Below are 22,822 nucleotides of genomic sequence, written 5' to 3'. Positions count from 1 at the left end.
CACAGTCAGCTGGAGACAGAGTGTCAGAGTACGGGCAGGCGTTTCCAAAGCAAACTCCAAATGGCTGCCCTTATCCCGCTTCCTGGACGGTGGGAGGAGTTGGGGGGTAGGGAGGGTATGTTTTCACTTGGAATCCTCTGGGTCAACTTTCCAGATGAAGTTGCTTCACTGAGTTGGCTATTTCGCTTGCTTTCCTGATTCTGGAGGTGACTTCTCTTTGAGTCTGGAGGTAACTTTTCCGCTTGTCAACCACCAATTCCTTCTGTGCACTCAGCTCTTGGAAACACAGTGTACTGTGGTGGATGGAGAGGCACAGGTGCCTTAAAAAGATAAACTGCCATCATAAAAGAAAGCAGCCCTGTATTAAGTCAGGCAAGGTCAAAAGACTCAACTTTCATTTTAACACCACAGGAAACAGAAAATAACACAGACAACATTTTGTGAAATGTTAATAGTAAGCAAGGGCTTATCTTTGCCAGGATGGTCAACCACATGTATGTTACAGCCCAACATTAGAAGCCAGCACATCCATGGGTACCTGGCAGTGATCACGTGGAGAGTGAAACCAAGGAATGGGTAGGGGCACTAAAAACGTCAACACACTCTCAAAAGAACACTGAGCAGTGCAAAAGCCCAATTACGCCTGGAGCAGTATTAATCATGTTTGGTCTTTGAACTGTAACAAATAAGCTTATTACAAAGTTTTTCGGGCATATTTAGACTTTAAGATGTTGATATTTTGTAAGGCCATATTGCCTACGGGGCAGCAATACACTCAAGTTACTTTGCTATTTCCTACTAAGCGCTAAGTGCCTTAACGGTTCTTAGGCGTCTTAAAGGCCCTGGTCCACCTCTCTCCAGAGCAGGGCACACACACAAAATGTACCATGGACATAGGGCAAAAGCGAAGAGTCTTTCGCTCGCCTTTCTCCCCCAATCTGTATGGAAGAGAAAGAGATTGTTCCCACAGAGCCAGGATGAGGTGTAGTCACCTTTGCTCAAATGCGAACACAGGTACGTATCCCAGAGGGCAGACAGGTGCAAGGTGGGACAGAGAGCCGTGTGTCTGGGGCCCCAGGGCCGCTTTGAGCCCCTCACACAACACTGCTGCAGCACTGCTTCTAAAAGCCTTTCCCAGAGGCCCTGGAGTCCGTGGAGGGAGAGAGGGAAGCCATTCCTCTGCCCCTTGGGGGCTCACTGAACAACTATCATTTTCTAATATTGAGAGAAAGAACTGGGCTTGTTTCCTTGTAGCTTTGGAAGTGTCCTCAGAGGGCCACTTTCAGGGGCTGGAAGAAGAGGAGCTTGGAGGAGCTTGGGACCCCAGGTACCCCTGGCATTTGACTTCTTTGGGTCTCGATCTCCCCATCTGTAAAGTGAAGGGATGGGAGGAGATGACCGCCCCCCACCAAGGGCACTTCCAAGTTCCAACACAGCATGATTCTAGAACACTAGGAGGAGACGGTGGAGGAGAGAGGGAACGGCAGGAGGGTGGGGGGAGAGAAGTATAAAACTGGGAGAGAAAATACAGGATTCTCAGAAACATTAAAACTCCTTTCTCCCTCTTTCTCTGTGATAATCGCCACATGAACTCCATAAAGAAGCTGATTGCGCCACACACAGGGCATTGGGTTAACTTTCCAAAGGCTTTCTCCCAAACGCGGAGAATGGATTCCACTCTTCCAAAACCCAGCATCAGCTTTCCTTAACGTGCCCTAAGCCCCATCTGAAGACTCCTTGCTCAAGTGCCTAAAATAAGGGCTTACTTTTGATAGGTAGTAATTCTAATAGGTTAAGTTTGGGTAAATCCAGCAATAGTAAGAAAACATAGGTGGCCAATAATCCCTCACCAAGTTAGCTTCTGAACCCTGTGAAAAAGAGCCAGAGGCAGGAGGAAGGGCACGGGAAGGGAACCAGCATTTATCAAGTGCCAACTATTCGGCAGTTTTCACGTATTATCACATTTGATCCTAATGACAATCCTGTGAGGCAGTTAATAATTCTCTCATGTGACACGTGAGGAAAGCAGGGCTCAGAAAGGGAACAGGGCAAGGTCACCCACTGCCGGCAAGTGGGCCGGGGAAGGTTAAACCTGGGGTAGCCAACTCTACTGGTCAAATGCACTTAGTTTTTTGTTTGTTTGTTTGTTTGTTTTTGTGGTACATGGGCCTCTCACTGTTGTGGCCTCTCCCGTTGTGGAGCACAGGCTCCGGACGTGCAGGCTCAGTGGCCATGGCTCACGGGCCCAGCCGCTCCGCGGCATGTGGGATCTTCCCAGACCGGGGCATGAACCCCTGTCCCCTGGATCAGCAGGTGGACTCTCAACCACTGTGCCACCAGGGAAGCCCTGGTCAAATGCACTTAACTCAGGAGAGAAGGCTCAGAAAATACAAACCAACTGCCCTGTGTGACAATGTGCGTGTGGGTCCTCTGGAGCTAAAAGCTGCACCATCACCACCCTGCTAACGTCAGTTTCCTCACCGATGCGCCAGGCTGCCTGGGTCCTGAGGATGCTGCTCTCCCGGGAAGGTCAACACATCAGACTACAGGCTTCCTCCTGGTAGGGGCCAGGGACCGGTGGGACATACAGCCAAGCGTTCAGAGCTTTGTAGGGCAGCCCTTGCCTTAAAAGCTCAGACCCTTGCTTCTCCATCCGTCCGGAGAAGCAATGGGCTTACCGCCCTTTCATCACTCTGCCCGCGAGCCCCAGCTAGGTCAGCTGCAATGAGCACACTCCTCCACAGGGACCCGAGAGGATACTGCAGGACTGTTCATCCTTGTTTAAACATTCTTATCACGCTGAGGAAGATACAAAGCAACCAAGGAGACATTCCCTCAGCCTCCACAACCAGCTAATCATCAGGTACTTTTTCAGAGTCAAGGGAAGTGACACCCACATGCCCCCCGTCAATGGAGCAGCTGCTGGTCCTGGTAGCTTCTCATCCGTGCTTCCAGGAGTTACTCAGCACGTTTCCTGAACAAGATGGTTAAAAATAAGCATGGGGGGTGGAAGGGACTTTGCAAGGGCAATTAGATTCTTTTTGCAAGGGCAATTATAAAATGGAGAGTAAGAGGGGGTTGAAGATTCGTGGAGATGGAAGGCAGGTTAGGACGGGAAGGGAGAGGCATGCGGGGGGCCCGGGACCCTCCTGTGGGGATTCCACACTCCTACGCTGCCACCGACCTTGTCACCGTCCTCATCATCCCTTGTTTCTGCCCTTCAGGGACATTTCCAAAGGGTCTTCTCTTTGGATGCTAAGACTCTTAATCTGAGATGGGAGTTAAGACTGTGCTAGTAATTTTGTGGGTTTTCCCCCCCTTCTCTTTCTTTCTTTCTTTCTTTATTTAGGCTGTGCTGTGTCTTAGTTGCGGCCTGTGGGATCTTTAGTTGCAGCATGCGGCCACATGCAGACTCTTAATTGCAGCATGCATGCAGGATCTAGTTCCCTGACCAGGGATCGAACCCAGGCCCCCTGCATTGGGAGGGCGGAGTCTTAACCACTGGACCACCAGGGAAGCTCCTCCCCTTCTCTTTATTATTTTTTAAATTATTTTTTAAAAAATAAATTTATTTATTTTTGGCTATGCTGGGTCTTTGTTGCTGTGCGTGGGCTTTTTCTAGTTGCAGCGAGCGGGGGCTACTCTTTGTTGCGGTGTGCGGGCTTCTCATTGCGGTGGCTACTCTTTGTTGCGGAGCATGGGCTCTAGGCATGAGGGCTTCAGTAGTTGTGGCTCACGGGCCTAGTTGCTCCACGGCATGTGGGATCCTCCCAGACCGGGGCACGAACCCGTGTCCCCTGCATTGGCAGGCAGATTCTCAACCACTGCGCCACCAGGGAAGCCCCAGCAGGCAGATTCTTAACCACTGCGCCACCAGGGAAGTCCCCTCTCCTTCTCTTTAAATTGAGGCTTATGTTCTGGTATCAGTAAACACAAGCTCATTATAGGACCATTTATAAAGTAAAGAAACAAAGAAGAATTTAAGTAGAATATCATTGTGCAAAGACAACCACTGCTAACATTTTTGGTAGATTCCCTTCTAGGATGTTTCCTATGCATTTTATTAATATATGTATATCTGTTTATTCATAAAGACACACAGTTTTGTTATAACTGTGCCACAGTATTACAAACTCTTCCAAACTCAGTTCATGCGCCATCTAACATGCTATCATATGGACACAATGTGCTATCCCCCTGGAGGAATTTCTGCCGTTTGGGGGCTCATTTCATTTCAATATAAACATCCTAAAATCACCTACTATGGTAACAATAAAACCTCACCATTCTACCCTATGTGCTCACAATGGTTTCATCCACATGTTTAAAAAAAGATCCTAAGTTAAAGTCGTAATGTTTTTGTTTCTGAACGTAAATCAAGAGGTTTTATTTATTTTTTCAATATACATACTTGTGATAAACAGATGGCAGCACAGGGGCCTAAAGAGTGAATGACCACAGACATTAAGCGCCTGAAATGTACCATCAAAAAGGAGGTAACACTCTTTTTTTACATCTGCGACTGACATAAGAGGTGGGAGTCTTCATAAATAGTTTAGTTTCTTTCATCTGCACATAAACAATTCTCACCTTTATTTTTTCCCCTCTAGCTTTGCTTTTAAAGTCTCTTTAGAGAATCTGTCCTGATGTCAACCTGTATCTGCTAGGACCGTCAGGTGCGAAGGGCCGGGGGGATCACAAGCCGGAACTCAGTGGGAATATGTCCACTGTTTGCTCTGGGGCCTTAAACAAAGCTGTCCAGACTCGGGACAGGAGCCTCCACTCCTTCAGTGGAGGAGTCCTTCCCGCGTTCTCAGAGCTTAAGCGGGTCATGTTCATTAGTTAACGGGGAGGTGAAGAGTGCAGACTCGGGAGAAAAACTCCCAGGATCCAAACTTTGGCTCTGCCACTTACCAAGAGTTTTGACTTTGGCCAAATGGCTCCCCTGTTCACGCCTTCCCTTTCGTCGGCTGTAACAGGGGATAGCAATCATGCCCGCCTCACAAGTTGGATATTTGTAAGGCAGGGGGCACACGGCCTGGTGCACGGCAAGCCTCCTCTGTGGTCCTGTGGTTGTCTGGGCCCTCCCTCAGCGCAGGGCCAAGGACACAGGATCCCTGTCTTTGACTCTCCACACACAGCAGCACAGTTCCCCACTGGGGATGTGGGCAGGAGTAGGGGTTGCAGCCGAGTGCCACCACACTGCATGCTGGAAGGCAGAGCCCCCTAAAACTCAGATATGGACGGAGAGATGGAACACGGTAGTGTTAATATTCTTCTCTGCCAAGCATGAGAATGGATTCATCCAATCATTCAATAAAAATGTAACAAGCACTAACCATGTCGGTATCCTGGGCTAGGCTCTGGAGCTATAACGCCAGCAAAAGAGACATGGTTCCCTGCCCCCCTGAGCTTACAGTCTGGGGATGAGGGGTGTAGGGGTGCCAATGTAGGCACAGTTATGAGTGTTTTTTAAAAGTTACAGTAATTATACTTTTATTGAGATCATTTTAGTGCCAGGTACTTAACACGTATGTTTATTTCATTCTCACAACAGCCTTCTAAGGTAGGTGTTATGTTATTATGATCCTCACTTGGTGGATGTGAAAACAGAGGCACAGAGAGGTTAATTAACTTGCCTAAGATCACACAGGCAGTAGGAACAGAGCCAGCATTTGAGCCCAGGCAGTCTGGCTCCAGAGCCCATGATCTGAGTACAGCTGCCTTCTGTTTCTATAGGCACAGTTATGAATCAAATAATCATCCAAACATGCAGCTGAACTTGTGCTGCAAAGGAGCGGTTAGGAGCCTGTGGGCATCCACGATGGTGGCAGTGGCGGTGGGGGTGATTTTGACTTAGTCAGGGAAGGCTTCCCTGAAGAGGTAAGGCTTAGCACTGAGAACTCCAGGATGAGAAGGCGTTAATTAGGCAAAGGGGAGAGGGGAGCATTCCAGGCAACAGGGGTAGCATGTGCAAAGGGCCTGTGATGGGGCAGAGCCTGGAGAGTTTGTCGGACAGAAGGTCAGTGTGGCTGCAGCTCAGATGGTGAGGAGCAGAAAGGTGAGATGAGCTTAAAGGAATGGTTAGAGACCTGGTCATGCAGCCCTGTGGGCCTGAAATGAGTTTGTTTCTTACCCTCTGAGCAATTCTACAATCAATGAAGGGCAAGAAAAACAGATCTACATTTTGAAAAGGCTATAGGGTCGCAGTGTAGAGTTAGGATGGAGAAAGGCCTGACCAGTTAAGTAGTGCAGTAAGTGATAAGGGTGGCCTGACTGACGGGAGAGCAGTGGACAGATCTGAGAGATACTTGGGAAATAAGCACAACTTGGATCAAAAGAATTGAAAACAAATGCTGGTATGTGAATGTTCACAGCAGCACTATTCACAAGAGCCACAAGACAGAAACAACTCAAATGTCCATCACCTGATGAACAGATAAACAAAACGTGCTATATCCATACACTGTAACAGTACTGAACTAACCCCCCAAAATGAGGAACTAATACCCGCTACCTCATGGATGAACCTCGAAAACATTATACTGAGTGAAAAAAAAAACAGATACAAAAGGCCACAAATTGTACGATTCCATTCACATGAAATGTCCAGAAGAGGCAAATCCATAGAGACAAAAAGCAGATAGGCGGTCGCCAGGTGCCAGGGGGAGGGAGGGATGTGGAGTGACCGCTTAATAGGTACCGGCTCTCCTTTATGGATGATGAAAATGTCTTGGACCTAGAAAGAGGTGACAGGTGCACAACATTGTGAAGCTACTAAATGCCACTGAATTTTTCACTTTCAAGTGGACTCTTAAAATGATTAATTTTATGGTATGGAATTTTATGTCAATAATTTAAAAAGTGACTTGGGCAATGGACTAGATGTTTAAGATAGAGCAGAGAAACCACTCTTTCATTCAACAAATGCCACGTGCTATTCTAGGTACAGCTGTGAAGTCGGGCTGTCCCTCACGGAGCCCTAGATCAGGTGGGGAGCAGGGAAGCAGGGCCACAGCCCTGGGGAGGCCACCTCTAGACAGGGTTATTCCAGCCTTCTCTCCACATGGATATATAATGCAGAGGGAGAGACATGCAGAGGCCGGTAATTCTTGCAATATAGGCTCTCTGAAGCTTAAAAAGACAGTTTTAGGGCAAATAAAATAAACCCCTTGTCCAAATTAGACACTAAACTTGTGAGTAATGCTGGAAACTAATTATTCTAAGTGAGAGCAGGTCTGAAAATAGCAAAGCATTCTGGAGGATTTTGTGGCTATTTTAGAAGAGTGTAGGAGAGCTGCAGGCAGAGTGATGTCCCACAGGTTAGAGCAGAAACACTCGGATGGCTATGCCATGGCTTGCACCAAACATGTCATTCCATAGATGCTAATGCTTTTACCTCGCTGGAGAAACACGCCAACAATACAGGTGGAGGACACAGGGTTTCATTTGGTACTTCCTACTGACACGCTGAACCAAAAACTCGACAGGAAATGTCAACCATACATGTTACAACATTTTACTTGTAAAGCAAAAAGGCATCTGCCCCAAGATGATGAGAACATTGCCTAAGACAAACCGTGTTAATTTAGCCAACCGTAGTTCTTCCTTTTCTAGAGTCTTCTTCCCCCTTTGACATTTTCAGGTAAACAAGCTCAGAGAATGAGTAAGACGGGTATAGATGGAGGACAGACGGTCTCTAAACCCCAACAAACCATCCCACAGTACAACTGATAGAGCATTTTTACCCATGAGCAACAGAAAGGGTAGGGACAGGGAGAGAGAAAGCTGACACAAAAGGGTGGGAAACGATTATGTAGGTACTTAAATCCAAAGGAAATAACGGAGGAGCAGAACAAAGCCGGCAGTTCACATCAGCTCCCCAACCCCAACCCTCCCACACGAACACCCACATATTTTTTTAAAACCCCAGAGAGATATTTTCTCGATCCGTAAACACTGAAGACTAGTTCACTCTTAGACTCACTCTAAACGGCAAGGCTGCAGCACTGCCCATACGTGTTTCTGTGAAGAATGCAGAGTTATTTAGGAACTGTCACATTAAACAGAATTAGTACTTATGGACCATTCAGGGAAATTGCTCTGGTTGCCATTTTTCTTATAAAACTCCAGCCTCCAGCTATATTCTAAATGGTGTTTATGCAGCCTGTCATCCTCAGCAGCAATAATCATAAAGACTTCAAAGCTGTGGGTGAAAGTATTACAGATTCATGACTTACTTTATTTTGAATTGCATTATGCCAAATCCTAGTCTCTAAAGCCTGCCCATTTCCTATTTTATTTCAGGGCAAACCACATAGATTTGATTGTTCTTTCCTATGTGGGCAGGCAGGGATAGAAAGACCTGCAATTTTTCACTCCCAGACACTTTATGGCAGCAGGAACTATAGGTGGTAGTTCATGAAAATAGCATCCTCATTTTGGAGAATGTCCTGAGATCCCTTGGTTCTCATTTTTTTTTGTGCAAATGGGAAGAATGGAAAGCCAAACCCCCAAACTATCTTTCAGTCAACCTCCCTTCCCATGAGGCAGTTTTTGGCCAGAGGCAGTTAAAAATAGCCAAACTGTCTGATGTTAGTTTCACAGGCTTTTCAGGCTCCTTCCAAATAACTGGGAGTGGGTGGAGTGAAAGCAAACAGGACAGAGGGGAGTGTCCCAAAGATCAAGCTGCAACCAGATGGGGCCACATGGACGTCATGACAGTGTCCTGCAGGCACAAGGATGACTCCATATTAACGGGTTGTAACCCCGGTGTCCTCTTTACTAGAACACTTGCCATGAGCCAAGTACTACTGCTGGCTCTTTACACATGCTGTGTGATGTGACCCACACCACGGCTCTGTGAGGGAGGCATTCTCCTTGCTCAAGAAATGAGAGATGTAGGGCTGGAGGGGATAATGTAGGGCAAACGGCTGAGCCAGGACCCAAATCCATGTCCGTGTTCCCATTATAGCACGCAGCTTCCAGCTGAAGCAACTACAAGGAGGGCAGTGATAGGATCAAACTTGCATTTTAGGAGAGTTACTCTGGTAACCATACAAAGGAAGGATTGAAACGAAAATTACAGAGACCAAGTAGTAATTTTAGATGTTTTAACTTTTCTCTCTGCTTCCACATTTTCTAGACATTTCACTTTTCTAGAAAGTCATAGTATAAATACCAATTAATTGGCTTGAACTTTGTCCATGTAGAAGATGTGTAAGCAGACACACACACTTCTTTGTTTTTCATAAATAAAAGGTGATTTCACTGTTGTTGTTAAATAAATTAAGCACCAAAAACAACATAAAAAAGTCCCTCCCACATCCTAACATGAAGGCTAGAAATACTTATTACTTCTTCCCCTCTTGTTCACAAATATAGCCAAGCAAGCTAAGTGCATAACAAGGACATCTGGGTGATGAGAAACAAAATGAACAATCGATACGCAGCAATTTATTTTCTAAGTAGAGGTTTCAGCCAGATGGAGAGAGGGAGGGAGACAAAGCATGCCTGACAGAGAAGATTAGCAATAACGTAAAACTACAGTCTCATGATTTCCTAATCAAGGGGGAAAAGGCTCTAATGCCCCCATCCCCACTCAACCTCGGAGCTGGTGCAAATGTTGGGAATTCAGGCAAAAACCCAGAACTTGTCACCTTCCCTTCCAGGTTCAGCCCTTTGGCTTGTAAATGCTGGGGATCTTGTTTTAGTCCTGGGTACTTCTCATCCCTCTGGATCCCTAGAGCTGGACACAACGGGAAGATGCTCTGTGACACAACAGTGATTCTACAGAGTCATGAAATCTTTTGACTGGCCACTTGTGTAGGAAGCCACTAACTGCTAACTAGGAGGGCAGGTAATTTTACAGTAACTCATATATGGGGAGCTGCTTTGTTTTCCCTGGCTGGCTTCTTCCAACCTAATTAACTCTGCATGTGAAAATAAGCCTGCATTTCGTGGACAAGGGTTAGGGGGGACAGAGAGGGCAAGAGAAGGAATGGGGTGGCGGTACAGAGTGCACTGGGGAAACCAAGTCTAGGATCTAGAAAGGGGTCTTGGATTATGCTCATAAGGGATGTCAGTATACTGTTCTGAATTTCTGCAAAGATAGATCAAAATCTCTAAAAGTGGGTTGGATGTTTTCCCAGAAGTTTGGAGTCTTGTTAAGGCCCAAACTCACCATTTCAGTGCCTCCCAAAGGTTAACAAAAAATACTTTATCAGCTGTAGGAATTACTCATTCTAAGTAGGTAGTTAACAATCTGATAGATCTCTCCACTGAATTAATTCTGGCAAAGCAAGCCTTAATGACCAACTCAATCAGGATAATTTTACCTAATGAGAACATCCAGCATAAATGCTTTTAGCAACTGAGCCAAATAGTTTCACCTGCCTGCCCTTCCGTTTCATTTAAAATTATAAAGTAGCCTGAACTTTGCTGAATACAAAGTCATGCTCTCAAGAAATGAGTGAATGAATCATTCACAAAAAGTCTCAGAATTCTCTAAAACAGTGAATTGAAAGTTCTCTCTGTACTAACTCATTGTTAGCATTTCCTGATAAGAGAAGCATTTTAGGGTGGACCAAATAAGACAGGAAATTGCATATAACTCCTGTCATCATGGCTGTGTGAGTGTTTGTATAAGGTGATGGCTACATGCAATAATTTTGGCGGTAATGCAATGAGTTGGGCATATTTTCTTACTGTTCAAAAGCAAAAAAGAGTTAAGAGACTAACAAGGCAGGAGGGAAAAGTGCTTAGGATATACCCGAAGGTAAGCAGAGCCTTTCCAGTGCTGGAAAAAAAAAACCCAGAGCTGTCTTCCCCTCTTTCAAGCCAAGAAATGGTCTAGAATGGTAGTTTTCAAGCATTTCTGACCATGACTCATAGCAATAAATAAATTTTTATATGTCAATCTGGTATATTCTATCCATGTGTCTGCCTGCCAACTGTGTAGGTATGTCTGTATCCATCTATCCACCCATCCACCTATCCATTCATCCAGCCAGCCACCCACTCATCCTATCCATCAATCCATCCATATACATATACAATGAAACAAATGATGGTTGTAATTTACTCAATTGATTTCATAACCTATAATTTGAGAACTAAACTCACATATTTCTTAGTACAAAGTCTTTGGTCTTACTAGAATATCAAAATGCTGTCTACTTTTCATTTTTCTCTTTGCCAAAACCAAGTGAAATGTTTTGTTGGACTTTATGTAGATAATGCCTTAGAAGTCTCCTCAAACAAATGAAATTGTGTCACTAAATTTGAACCAGCTTTGGGACACTGAGTAAGAGCCACTTTTCAGAAACCCCCAAAATAAAATACCCCTTCAGTAAATGTGGTGTCTAGGAATATAGCCAGCTTTCAAAATTCACTTGTTTCTAATAAGATTAGCAGCTAAATTTTCATCTGAAACAATGAAGGCCAGAAGGCAGTAGAATGACATATTCAAAGTACTGTCAATGAAGAATCATATCCAGAAAAACCATCTTTCAAAAATGAAGATGAAATACATTCCCAGACAAAAAAAAAAAGGGAGAATTTGTTCCTAGCAGATCTTCCTTATAAGAAATACCAAAGAAAGTTCTTCAGGCTGAAAGCAAGTAACCCCAGACCAACTCAAATCCTCATGAAAAAAATGAAAAGAACCAGTAAAGGTAATTATATAATTATAAAAGACAGTATGAATACATATTTCTTCTCCTTTATTCATATTGTATGAATATTAATACATGTATACAGCTGTATTGTTGGGTCTATAACATATAGAAATATAATATAGCTGACCACCACAAAGGACCTGGGTAGGAGTAAAGATGAGCTAAAATAAGAAAATGATGCCAAATGGTAACTGGAATCCACAGGAACATATGAAGAAAATCAGAAATGGTAAATAAGAAGGTTAATGTAGTTAACTCTCTAAAATATACTTGTTCTCCTCCCTTCTCTCACCTTCTTTAAAAGACATAAAAGTATATAAAGTAATGATCATAAGAATATATAGTTGGGTCTGTAGCATAGTTAGATGTAATATGTGTAACAATAGTACAAAAAGGGGGAAGAGGGAATAGAGCTACATAGGAGTAATGTTTCTACATCTTATTGGAATTAAGTTAGTATAAATCTGATAAATTAAGATGTACATGGTAAACTCTGGAGCAACCACTAAGAATATAACTCAAAAAGCATAGCAAAAAATATCATTAAGGAAATTAAAATGCTACTTCAGAAAATATTCACTTAGTGTAAAAGAAAGCAGTGAAAGAGAAAAGGAGGAACAAAACAGACATAAGGCATAGAAAACAAAAAGTAACATGGCAGATGTAAACTCAACTATATCAATAATAACATTAAATGTGAATGGATTAAACAACCCAATCAAAAGGCAGAGACTGTCAAACTGAGCAAAAAACAATATCCAACTACAGGCTGTGTAGAGGAGATAAATTTAAGATTCAAAGATACATGTAGGTTGAAAGTAAAAAGACTGAAAAAGTTACATCATACAAACAGCAATCATAAGGAAGCTGGAATGGCTATACTAGTATCACAAAAATAGTCTTCAAAACAAAAACTGTTACTAGAGATGACAAGAGATTTTATAATAATAAAAGGGTCAATCAATCAGAAAGACATAACCATTATAAATATATATGCACCTAATAACAGAGCCCCAAAATACATAAAAGAACAACTGTCAGAATTGAAGGAAGGAACAGACAATTCAACAATAGCTGGAGACTTCAATACCCCATTTTCAATAATGGATAGAACTAAACTGATCAACAGGAACTGAAAGACTTAAACAACCACATAAACCAAATAGATCTACAGACATTCACAAAACACTCACCCCAACGACAGCAAAACACACATTCTTCTCAAGTCACATGAAATAGTCTCCAGAATAGACCACACAGTAGACCACAAAATAAGCCTAAATACATTTAAAAGGACTGAAGTCAAGTAAAGTATCTTCTCTGATGACAATGTAATGGAATGAAATTAGAAATCAACAACAAAAAAAATTGGTGGGAAATTCATAAATAAATGGAAATTAAACAACACACTTGCAAATAAACAATGGGTCAAAGAAGAAATCACAAGGGAAATCTAAAACAAAAACTGTGAGATGAATGAAAATGAAGATGTGACATACCAAAACTTATGGGAGTCATCTAAAGCAATGCTTAGGGAGAAATTTATAGCTGCAGATTCCTAATAAAGAAGAAAGATCTCAAATCAATAACCTAAGCTTCCAGTTTAAGACCATGGAAAAAGCAAGGAGACCCAAAACAACCCAGAAACCAAGGAGAAGGAAAGAAACAATAAAGATTAGAGCAGAAGTGAATGAAATAGGGAATAAAAAACAATAGAGAAAAATCAATGAAACTGAAAGTTCTTTGAAAAGCTCAGCACAAAAATGAGAAACCTTTAGATAGACTGACCAAGAGAAAAAGAGAGAGAAGACTCATGACATCCCCCAAACCTGCCTGAGCTCTAGCTGCCCACACAGACTGGGGAATGCCATCAGGGGAAAAGCCATATAGATGTGGAACTCACCCAGGGCTAGTTCCTTCTTTTGAGGGCTGACATCTCTCCAGTTTGTGGTTTCTCTTAAGTGCCTTCAAATAGTTGTTTGCACTTTACCCAGAGTTTATAATTGTTATTTGAGGAAAGGTTATTCTGATACAAGCTACTCTGGCATTACCAAGAGTGGAACCTCCAGATGCCCTCTCAAAGAGGAAAGAGGGTGTCTCAAGGGGAGAGTCAGCACAAGAAAAATATTAACATGAACACATTATGTTTAAATCATAGGTTAGACAAGTTCACAAAACCAGCCCACCATTTATGAGCCACCAGAAGATGCCAGCAAAATTCTCTCTAGTTGATGATAAAATGATTCTTAGCAAAAGATGGAGAGGGGTGATTTTTCAAGGCCCCCTTGACTTTCAAACCTGAATGAAATGATGTTTCTGCTTTCATTATAGGTCTTGCTTTGGCCTCTGCCTGAGTTTGCAATCCATATGGCTATTATAAGATTTCTCTTCTTTTCCTCTATAAGTCCAGAATCAATTAGGAGACTAAGAAGTAATGAAGCTTTTAGAGTATGAAGACAAAGTAATGGAACCATCAAGGAGAGTGTCCCCAAGGACAACCATCACAGGCAGAAGACAGAAGTTGATTCAGACTCCCCAAGCAGTACAGCTCACCTAGATAAGACAAGCTCTAGGAATGATTTCTTTCCTTTTCCCACTCCTATTTGTGTCTAAATGGGTTCAAAAATTTTTTTAATTTTTTTTAACATAAAATCATTATGGATGCAGTATAAAACCAGAAATAGGTACCCAGAAATTACAAGAAAATGGATAATTGCATATACAAATTTTAAGTTCTATATAAAATTATTTCATAATACTTTTCAATAGAAAGCAAAAAATATTTTCAATAAAAATGCTTTGGGTTAGAAGTTGGCTAGGGTAAGCTATGATTTATTAGATTAACTGGGACAGGGGCTAGGCTCCTAAGGGTTAAGCACAGCTGAGAGGAGATGAAGGTTTGTTGTGTAGGGTGGGAATTTACATTCAAGATTAACTATGAGTACATGAAAGAAGAGAAATAGGACAGTAGCAAAGAGGAAAGTAGGACAGTAGGAACACATTTCAGATTTCAGGAGACCTAAATATGTCTCAAGTTACCAGTGAAGAAAATGATGCTAGAAAGAAAGGGGTGAAGAATGGGATCACAGGTACTCTATGAACCAGATAATCTCCTTAGAATAACCAATATGGGATCAAACCATAAATCACGAAAAGGTAACCAAAGGGATGCTATTTCTGTGCCAATGGGATGTAGTCTCATCTAAAATCTGACTGGCCTCTAACCACATGAAGGACCCTCCCTGCAGACCCTGGGCACTATGCCTCCCTGGGAAGGGTGAGCCGTCCCACTCTGAGAAACATTTCCTTAGTAGGCTACCATTTTGTAATGAGAGAAGATATTTCAGCATTTCTGGGGTAGAGAAATGAGTCCTACCTACACCAGGGCCCAGAAGTATGACCCTGAAGGCCTCCATGGGGAAGCTTCAAGAATATGTAAATTCAACCGCATGTATAGGTTCATAAGTGCATTTTTCTGGATGAGGTCGTACAGCTCTCACCTGATACTTCAGAGGTCAGCAGCCAAGCACCACTGATCTAGAACAGGAGTTGGCAAACTTTCGGCAAAGGTCCAAATAATAAATATTCAGGGTTTTGTGGGTTATACCTTTTCTGTCACAACTACTTAACGCTGACATTGAAACGTGACAGCAGCCACAGACAGTGAATAAATGAATGGATGCATCGGCATATTAATAAAACTTGATGTTTACAAACTAGCTATCACCAGATTTCACTGGAGGGCCCATCATCATTTGCTCTGATGTAGAAAGACCCTCCTGTGCAGGACTCCCAGGCACTCAGAGGGCACTTCTGTCTTGGTGCACAGCCCCATCCTCCAGATTCCCTGCCATCCACCTTGTTCCTTCCCCCTGGCTCCTCCAGCCATAGCTGGAGGTCTTATGGGATCTTCAAAAGTTGATTCCAGGAATATTAAATGAATGATAAAGGAAACTTAAAAGGAAAAAAGAATTACCTAATTATGTTTTGTTCTTTTCATATTTCCTTGGATGCTACGAGAACATTAGGTGCCCCCAACCATGACCTGATTTTGTTTTGGTGTTTTGGGGGGCACTGCTTAACACTATTGTATTTAAATAAGTATTTGTGTACTTATTAACATTTTCCTCACCAATTATGTGAGCTACATGAGAGTAGGAAAGATAATCATCTCGATCACAGCTGTATGTGTCTCCCAGCCTAGTACAAAGCCTGACACAAGTACTTAATAAATATTGGTTGAAAGAATGAATACATATATTTTTACATAGTTGTAATTACAGTAGGTACAACTGCTTATCCTCCTTTTTGTAAACATTATATCAAATTTCTACAAGGCTAAATGATTATCATTTTTAATGGCACATACACCAGACCATGGGCAGACCTACCACAGACTGTTTAAACCCACCCTTCCTACTGAGCAGTGAACTGCCTGCAAGGATTCATAATTATAAAGCATGCTGTCAAATGCCTTTTCCACATATTTATGGATCATTCCTTAAATACACTCCTAGGAATCTACCTTGGTCACAGGGTAGGGGCATCTCAAAGGCTAATGAAATACACCACCCCAGAACTTCAAAAGAACAGTGCCTTGTCACTACCCTCCCCAATGAATGGGGACACTGGAGTTATCACAACTTCAACATTACATATCATTGTTTAAAAACCTTTGCCAGGCTTCCCTGGTGGCACAGTGGTTGAGAATCTGCCTGCTAATGCAGGGGACACGGGTTTGAGCCCTGGTCTGGGAGGATCCCACATGCCGCAGAGCAACTAGGCCCGTGAGCCACAACTGCTGAGCCTGCGCCTCTGGAGCCTGTGCTCCGCAACAAGAGAGGCCGCAATAGTGAGAGGCCCACGCACCGCGATGAAGAGTGGCCCCCGCTTGCCGCAACTAGAGAAAGTCCTCGCACAGAAACAAAGACCCAACACAGCAAAAATAAATAAATTAAATAAACTCCTACCCCGACCATCTTCTTAAAAAAAAAAAAAACCTTTGCCAACGTAATAGTACATTTAAAATGATCCCTCATTGTTTAATTTGCTGATCTTTGATAGCTAATAAAGCTAAAAGGAATTTAAAAGTCCTATTTTGAGACTCTACTTTTTGCTCACTTCAAATAAAAGCTTTTCATAATCAGAGAAAGGTACCAGGAGCCCCTCAATATACATGGTATCTTGTGATGGTTTTAAAAGAATAGGAGAAGGGCCTCCCTGGTGGCGCAAGTGGTTGGGAGTCCGCCTGCCGATGCAGGGGATACGGGTTCGTGCCCCGGTCTGGGAGGATCCCATATGCCGCGGAGCGGCTGGGCCCGTGAGCCATGGCCGCTGAGCCTGCGCGTCCGGAGCCTGCGCGTCCGGAGCCTGTGCTCCGCAACGGGGGAGGCCACAACAGTGAGAGGCCCGCATACCGCAAAAAAAAAAAAAAAAAAAAAAAAAAAAAAAAAAAGAATAGGAGAAAATGCATCTTCTTCCCTTTTTGAAAATGAACCGTGAAGCCTGGCCCATAATTCACCAAGATGCTCCATTTTCTGACAGCTGAGGTGCTTGCGGTGTAGCCCAGCGGAGAGCCCTTTCCAGAACGGGGTCAGAGCCCAAGTGTGCAGTTTGCAAAGTGGAGCTGGTGAGCGGCTGGCTGTGGGGGCCCCTGCGGGCCTCAGCCAGACTCCACACAGTGAACGGGGGGAGCCTGAGCTCCACAGGGGCCCCCATTTCTGCTCACTAGCCCTTCAAGGAAGGTAGCAAGCTGCCTGCTGGAAGGGATTTAGCCAGGAACATGACTACAATGAATTTAATCATGATTAGACACGGATCTGGCTCAATCCACTTAAAAAAAAATCTAACAGATACATGAATACTGACCACTCAAGATGGCATTCAAATTAAGCTCTATGTGAAGGACTAGGCCTGGGAGAAAAATAAACCCAGGGAGCTGAAGAATCTCATTCTGATATTTTAAAATCAAAACAGAGTACTGTTTTGTAAAAGGTGTATTTTATGTTAAGATTCCTGAAGCAATTCATTTTGACACAGAGCCTACGAAGGGCGAGTCTGCTGCGTGTTCTCTACCCTCCTGCACGTTTCTCATCACCTTCCTTCCCAGGCCCCTGGACCCTCTGCTGCCCTCACACCTCTGAGAGGTCCTCTGCTCTCAGAAGCTCCCCGACAGTGTCCACATCCCGAGCCCTGAACCTCTGACTGCCCTCCTCCTCTAACCCCCAGCCCACGTTCTCTGTCTCCCCTGCTGGGCCAAGGGGAGCTCATGGAGACAAACACCACAAGCCTGTGTCTGTTTCACCGCAAGGATTAGAAGACCTGGGTTTCAGTTCTCCATCACCTGGGCCAGGGACCAACCCTCTGCATCTGCTCCCAGCCCTGAAATATGCAGCAACAGCAGCACCAGCAAAGTCTGCTAAAGCTGATGCCCAGGATAAACAAGACCATGGAAGACAGGCAGCGGCTGTACTGAAGGGAGCCCTGGAACGGAGCTGAGTCCACCAGGGTTGATGGTAGACTACCAACACAACTGTTATGGGCCCTGGACGAGGAGGACACTTCAACACCTCTGGTCTCTGTGTCCTGTCTGCAAAATGACAAATGACAGGGTTGGATTCCCTGAGCTCTGACATTCTGGTATTCCACATATGCCATTCAAATGTATTTTTTTAATATATAAATTTATTTAATTAATTAATTTTTTTTTTGCTGCATTGGGTCTTCGTTGCTGCACACAGGCTTTCTCTAGTTGTGGCGAGCGGGGGCTACTCTCCGTTGTGGGGCGCGGTCTTATTGCGGTGGCTTCCCTTGTTGCGGAGCACGGGCTCTAGGCATGCAGGCTTCAGTAGTTGTGGCACACGGGCTCAGGAGTTGTGGCTCGCGGGCTCTAGAGCGCAGGCTCAGGAGTTGTGGCGCATGGGCTTAGTTGCTCCGCAGCATGTGGGATCTTCCCAGACCAGGGATCAAACCCGTGTCCCCTGCATTGGCAGGCGATTTCTTAACCATTGAGCCACCAGGGAAGCCCCAAATATATTTTGATAAGTTTATCTCCCTTAGTATGTAGTGCGATTTAGGACAGCATAAGCACTCAATTGTTGCACACACTAAATTAACATGAAGTCCAAATCACAGTGAAAAACACTCCAAAAGTGTGTAGTAACAGAGCTAGAGCTTATGTATATGCATGTGCGTATGTTTAGAACATACCACCACCAGTTACCGATACAAGCACTTGGCATCCTTAGGTTATTCATGCACTTCTATGTGACAATTATTTACCTCCTATTTCCTTCTGAAAACCCCCAGGAAGCTACTAACTTCTAATTCCAATGTTGCCCACCACTAGGGTTCAGCTGGAAGAGTCCCTGACTAGCCACTGTGTGCAAACGTCAAGTTCAGTATTTCTAGTCTCAGGCTCGCTGGTGAAACGTATACGCTTTATCTCAGGTGAAAGCACCAAGAGGTCTTAGAGACCATCTGCTCCACCTGTAGGAAAACTAGACTAAGAGTGGGACTTCGAAGCTGAGATTCTAGGGAAAATTCTAGCAGCAGCAGGCCTGAAGACCTGCAGGCATTTTGTCCTAGACAATTTTGCAAGTGGGGTGTGGGCGGAGGTAGGGGTAGGACTGGCGATGGCCATGAGTTGGGCATCCTGAGCCTCTAGGAGGCCCGGCTCACACAGGCAGCTCTTCAGGCAGGCTTGGGTCTCGGGTGGGGTCAGTCGGTGCTCTGACCTTCCAGGGAGAGGGTGACCTCCAGCTGGAGGGAACGGCCAAACTATTGTTTGCAGCTTTGCAGGAAGCTGTTTGAAAGGGTCATTGAAAAATGATCTTACTAAATCAAGCTGTACCAATATTTTTATTTCCTTTCATGCAATGCCGCGTTTAAAGGCATTAGATGGGGCCTGTTTATAAAGCCTGGGAAACAAGCCTATGTGACTTAAGTTCAGAAAAACAAAAGCGTCCTGCTCTTAAAGTACAGAGAACAGAGAGAATAGGATGGCATCTGTCTCAGAGCAAGCCTTTGCTCTTGGTGTCTAATGGATATCTGATCAAAAAAGCACATCAAATCCAAAACACTTTGTCAAGGAAATGTCACATATCCTGACATTTATGCATAATAAGCCATCTTCTCAAGGTTCTGACAGATTTTAGAAAAAGAAGCAATTATTAATTGTACGCTTTATAACATTATTTTAATAAATGACAAATCACTGTCACTTGTCTGGGAAATGGCTTTCTGTGGTGTTGGTGGAGAAGAGACATTCAGAGACTTGACCTCCCAGGTGTCCCCAGTCTCCACCCCTATCAATGGCACCTGAATTAAAACAAAGAGCATTTGAAGAGGTAAAAACTGGGACTCTACTGATCTATGTATGGGGTTCACTGGGCAGGTGTTCACCATTTTCCTCTCCCTGCAGATGAAACACAGAAGCCCCCAAACCAGTGAGGATCACTGGAGCAAGAAGCAGAGAAAAATCTAGAAAACAGAGCATGAAAAGGAGAATTTTCCCCTCTTCACAGTGTGATCAAGGATCAACTGTGAAACCCAAGACTTTTAGAGACTTAGAGGAAGGCACCACAGAAGGAATGGAAAGCTGTTTTATGGGTAACGAAAGGGGCCCAGGCCTCCGAGGAAGGCCCACTGCCAGGTCCAACAGCCAAACAGAGGCGAGGTTGGGAGGGGACCCTGGCTCTTCTACAACAGACTCTGTGCACTGCAGAAACCCAGAAAGCCTTGGCATTTCCAAAAATGGACAGGCTCTCTACCTAAAGCCAAGGAAAGTACAAGTCAGGCAAATGGCTGGTAATTTTTAACTAAAACGCTAAATAAGATCATAATAACAATGTCTAATATTAGGGAGAAAAAGCACTAGAAGTCTTACTGTCTAGGAGACTCCAAAACACTGCTGCTGCTTTTTAGCCTTTTATATTATGTTTTACATAATTTAAATATTTTACTGGTCAGGTTTAACCTGCAAGTAGCCGTGAGGGAAATGACCCCTTCAGAATAGCTTCCCTCTTATAAGAGACAGACCATCTGTCTAGAAGTGACCAGTCCTACCGTGGTGGGACCTCAGGAGTTCAGTAATTGCAAAACCCGAAAGCACGGTGCCATTTGAAGCCCAGCTGCCAAGACAGTTAAAGAGGTGTGAGGTTTGCAGGATGTGTGTTTAACTGAGGTCATTCTTGCTGGCTCTACCTATTAAGTTAAATGAGACTATTTTCTTAATGAAAGGAAGAAGCAGGCAAACTAAAGATAAAATCTGGGTTCTTACCAAATATCATACAGTATCACTTATATGTGGAATCTAAAAAATGGTACAAATTAACTTATTTATAAAACAGAAACAGACTCACAGACATATGGTTACCAAAGCGGAAGAGGGGGATGGATAAATTAGGAGTTTGGGATTAATAGATACACACTGCTATTTATAAAACAGATAATCAACAAGGACCTACTGTATAGCACAGGGAACTATATTCAATATCTTGTATAACCTATAATGGAAAAGTCTGAAAAAGGAGAGGTATCTATATATGAATAACTGAATCATTTTGCTGTACACCTGAAACTAACACAACACTGTAAGTCAACTATACTTCAATTAAAAAGAAAAAAAGAATGGAAAAAAACAAAAAAAAAAACAAGAAAACAAAAAAAACCGGGTTCTTACTAATAGACTTATGGTGTTTACTTCACTTTTGGTGTGAAAAAAAGGAGCTTGATTGGCCACAAAAGCAAAAAGCTGACACCTCAGAGGTTCTCTGTGAAGATGGACTAGTCAACAGCAGTGATGGTGACGGTAAATGTTACTCCTCAGGGAGAACTTCTTGGACTTTGGTGCACAAGAATCACCTGGGGTCTTGTGAGAATGCAAACTGAATCAGGAGGTCTGGGTAGGGGCTGAGATTCTGCGTTTCTAACAAGCTTACGATGCTACTGGTCCGCAGACCGCACTTTGAGTAGCAAAGCTCTATGGTCCACAAAGATCTTTCCTTGTGGTTCTTTAACGGGTCAGGGTGGATGAGACTTGAGGAGTAAAACAATTACCTGTAGTGAACACTGAGAAGAGAATTGGTTTTGGAGGAGTAACTTTTTAAAAGTTTCAAAAACATACAAAGAATCTTCATATATAATAACCTGGACTTAGTATGTTTTCATGGCTGGATTAAAGAATGACAATGAGTAATTAAGAATTAATATGAGTGGAGGGCTTTGGCATTTAGAAAGCCCATCCACTGCACCGACTCATTTGGTTCTCATGTCACCTCTCTGAGGTCAGGCAGGCAGCCCCACCCTTGCTCTACTTGTGATACCAATGAGGCTGGAGGGACGTTAAATTCAGAGCCAGAGCTCAGACGCCTCCCCCCCACCCCACAGCTTGGTGCTTGAAGACTTTATTTGCTTTAGTGCCAACCAGCAGACGGACCACTAATCCAAACATTTTAAATTCTATAAATAAGATAATATTGTTTGGGTGCTTATCTCTCTAACCGTTTTCTTCTACGTTAACCTTATAGATTCGAATTAACGCCCATAGCCACATACTGGGGAAGAGTCCTGAGCCACCCAGGGGAGCAGATTGGTATGAGTTGGGAGGCCCGTGGGGTGGCACTTGGGCCTCCTCGGCACCTGCCCAGCCTGCTTTTTGGAGCCCACCACACAGAACTTGAACCCATAACTGGCAAAAGATCCCCAGCTGAGTACTTGACTTGAACGTAGAAAACCGAGACACACTGGATAGCTCCTTCCAGGGCTTAGGTGGGAGGGAGTTTCCCAGTCCTCAGAAGTAGTCCCCGCAGGGGCTCAAACTCATGAACTAGCCTATTAAACAGAAAAAGCATTGGTTTTTGGAAATGAAACTATGGGGCTCAAATCCCTACTCTGCCACTTAGGTAATTTTCCTCTGGCAAGTTCCCTAACCTCGCTGCCTCAATTCTACCATCCATAAGCCCAGATAAGAACACACACAAGCAGAGATGGAGGGAAGCACAGCATCTGGCATGTGGGCGGCGTCCGGTGTGCAGTATTTCCAGGCACAGAAAGCCTGCTCCAGAGCTTGGCCCACAGCAGGGCGAGCCTCTGCTTTCACTCAACTCTGAAAGAGCCAAGCAAGGAAGAGTTTGCAAGTGTTA

At 43.8% G+C, this 22,822-nt stretch overlaps 1 protein-coding gene across 1 annotated transcript in view; it reads right to left on the bottom strand.

Annotated features, from left to right (window-relative positions):
- EEPD1 (endonuclease/exonuclease/phosphatase family domain containing 1) overlaps positions 1-22,822 on the bottom strand; it is a 117,571-nt gene that overhangs the window by 18,475 nt on the left and 76,274 nt on the right. The window lies entirely within an intron of this gene.

This window comes from Mesoplodon densirostris, chromosome 9 (genome assembly GCF_025265405.1).
Source record: "Mesoplodon densirostris isolate mMesDen1 chromosome 9, mMesDen1 primary haplotype, whole genome shotgun sequence".
NCBI classification, from domain to species: domain Eukaryota; kingdom Metazoa; phylum Chordata; class Mammalia; order Artiodactyla; family Ziphiidae; genus Mesoplodon; species Mesoplodon densirostris.
Note: the sequence above shows the minus strand (reverse complement) of the source record. Positions and strands in the feature narration are given on the sequence as shown.